Here is a 3,186-nt window from a genome sequence, read left to right as displayed (position 1 = left end):
CATTAGATTGAGCACCTTATATATCACCTACACCACCATCATTCTGGTAACATTCTTAAAAGTCTCCTCAGGACCTGCTTGGAGCTTCATGACCAGCATGATTAAAGGTGTCAGATTGCTTTTTTTTGTTTGTTTTTTTGGCCCCTCAGCTTTAACAGTTTTAGTCCATGTTCTTTGAACTCCATTGTGATGATGGGTAGATTCTTAGAAGCCAAAGACAAAACCCATGTCATGTTATATATCACACCTACAGGATAATAAATGACACCATGTGTGTAACTCCAACAAGTGTGTAAATTGTTGGCTTGTGTGCAGAGATTTGGTCAGATCTTAGACATTTTAAGTAGGAGCAAATAAGAGTGAATCATCTGACACCTCATAGGTTTTTGCCTGTTTGCCATTAGAAGATCAACCTCAAAACCTTCAGTGTGCATGTGATATATAAAGTGATATAATGGTGAAGTGTGAGGTATTTGCAAATAAAATATAATACCACAGTATCTAATATTTTATTTCTTTGGCACTGATTTTATGCTTAGCTTAGGTCTAAGTTTCATTAGGTCTTTAGAAATTAAATTTACACTTTATTTACATATTTTCTTCATTTTTGATCATGTTAATTCATGTAACATTCATTTGTTCTCTGCTTTGTTTCTTTCCAAATATTTCTTTCATTTACCCTTTAAAATTTTGCTTACCTATGGTTAATTTACTACAATAGCTTCATAGTTTTATGGCAAAATTTTACATCTTGAATCACACCTTAATATGTCTTGTTCTGACGTGTAAGAGAACCAGACTTCCCTCTGGATATCTCTGCCTAACAGGTAACAAATACACCGTACTACCGGAAGTATTCAGTCACTCATCAAATCACTGAAACCAGGTGTTCTAATCACTGTCATGGCCACAGGTGTATAAAACCAAGCATGAAAGAATGGGTCGCTCTCAGGAGTTCAGTCTATTTTGATAGGACACCAATTTCTTCCCTATTATATATTCCTTTGTCCACTGTTAGGGGTATTATAGAAAAAATGGAAGCAATTGGGAGTAAGAGCAACTCAGGCACAAAGTGGTAGGCCATGTGAGGTTGTTTTTCAGGATACCCTCTTGATGCCTCTCAGGTGTGGTGTTTCAAAGAGACCCTGGGACAGACATAGTACATGCTACGTCTGTCATTGTCGCCTTCACAGAACTGGAGGAGGAGGGTGGAGACCAGGAGGTCTGGGGATCTCTATTAAGACAGGTAAAAAAAAGCCAGATAAGTAGCAGAAAATGGATGGATGGATGGATGGATGGATGGATGGATGAAAAGCTTGACAGTCATAATATTATCAAGGAGTGGCCTTTAAATTGTTAAATGTTTAATATTGTCATGTTTGATAACATCAGTGGACCAAATTATACAGAAACTGCAACTCAATCAGAAACACTAATCAGATTAACTGTTCATCATTTTTTCTGTCTCAAAGTTTTTTTTTCTTCCATCAGATGTTGTTATTAGGGACATATCCAGACATATTTATCTGGCTTCTGTAATCACACAGAAATTGGACACAGTAATGCCCTTTAACCATCCGCCCTCATTCTTCTCATCCCCCTATCTTGTTTTCTATCAATGTTTTTTTTATTTTTGCATTCTCTCCCAACATTTTTCCTTCTCCAGTTTGTTTTCTTACGATGTTTCTCAGATTTGAGTTGTTTCTTTTTCCCTGAAACATTACAGAAGTCAATTTTGATTTACTTGACTCAGCAGCTCAGCAAAATGTTATGGTCTTTAAAAGTTTCTAAAAAAGAAAATAACCATCATGTTGCATTTAAGTGCAGAGTAAAGAGTTTGTGTTTTTAATATTTAGGTGGTCGTGTCACTTCAGCGAGTATGCACACTGTGCAGCAGACAATATCATCTTTCATGTTTGAGGTAAAATATCCTGCCATCATCAAGCTGTAGATAGAACTTCATGCAGCAAGGCAGAATTTAGGTGGGATTTATGTGTATTTTCATAAGATATGAAATATATATATAAAAATAAAAAACCCTCCTCAAATAAACTCCAATCAAATAAAGAAAAGGATCAGTAACTTTCTGGAATGAGGGCTAAGTATAAGGTCACATTTTCCAAGAGACATATTAAACAAACTAATAAACGTAAATAAAAATAAACAAAACATTTTTTAAAAGCCTCTCATATTTTTCTTTACAGTCTTTTTGAGGTCATTTGGAATTAAACTGGACCTATAATTTCTGCCTGTGTTAAATATTAAATAATTTTAAGCAATGTTCATAGTTTAATCATATAAAAACTGGATTTGATGTGCATATTAGGTATATTCAGCCTGTTTGCGTCCAACTAACTTCCAACTGGATTAGACTGAAATCATTTTAAACCTGTCTGATTCCTCATGTGGTTGCCCTTTGCACTGTGTTGTCTCAAGGAGATTAACTGCAAGCCTGCAATCTGAATAAAGCATTGTAGCCAGTCATCGACTTAACTAAGAATCTTAATTTGGACCAACCTACCGATACACTGCAGAGCTGCTGATTCACTGTGGTTTATTGCCGTTTTGGTCAAGAATGACCAAAACAGCAGTTTTCCAGAATGGAGAGGTAGTCTGAGAAAAGCTGAAGCTGAAGGTAAGTGGCGAGGATGGTCCAGGTGAACTGTGGCACGGGAAAACAAGGTAAGCAGGAAAAAAACAAAAAAAACCAAGAGCATGAAAACTTGGAGGTCAATGACAAACTGGCAGCAAAGAAGAGTCTCCATGGAGCTTAAGACTTCAACCTGATTACCCAGAATCAGCTTCAGGTGTGCAGGACTGCAGGAGACATCCGCCCAGGGGCGGAGACCAAGGGAACTCAGGTGCCTGATGGAATTTTCCATCATATCTCCGGATCATGACATCATGGAACCATATATGCAACAATAACTGTCCATACAGTTACTGTAAATAAACCCAATGACAATGCAGATAGTGAGGATTTATTTATTGATACAGTGACCCAAGAACAAAACATCTGTAATACAAAGCAATTATATGCAAACATGCAAGTTGGACCAAACTCTGGATCTTCAGCTAACATCATTCCCACATGTTTTCACAGGACTAGGAATACAAAGTGTGTTTGAGCCTTCAGCATTCCCACTTTGGGCTATGGTGGTGAGCAACTTGTCATACTCAGTTAAT

General features: G+C 37.0%; 1 long non-coding RNA gene across 1 annotated transcript; it reads right to left on the bottom strand.

Moving 5' to 3' along the window:
- Positions 1-317: 317 nt before the first annotated feature.
- LOC102082385 (uncharacterized) lies at positions 318-2,779 on the bottom strand. Its single transcript, XR_266520.4, has 2 exons — positions 2,522-2,779; positions 318-1,234 (listed from the first exon to the last, which is right to left on the bottom strand). It is a non-coding gene; the product is annotated as an uncharacterized LOC102082385 (long non-coding RNA).
- Positions 2,780-3,186: the final 407 nt, after the last annotated feature.

The sequence above is a fragment of the Oreochromis niloticus genome, linkage group LG15 (genome assembly GCF_001858045.2).
Source record: "Oreochromis niloticus isolate F11D_XX linkage group LG15, O_niloticus_UMD_NMBU, whole genome shotgun sequence".
Taxonomy (NCBI): Eukaryota; Metazoa; Chordata; class Actinopteri; order Cichliformes; family Cichlidae; genus Oreochromis; species Oreochromis niloticus.
This window is presented reverse-complemented; position numbering and strand designations above follow the sequence as displayed.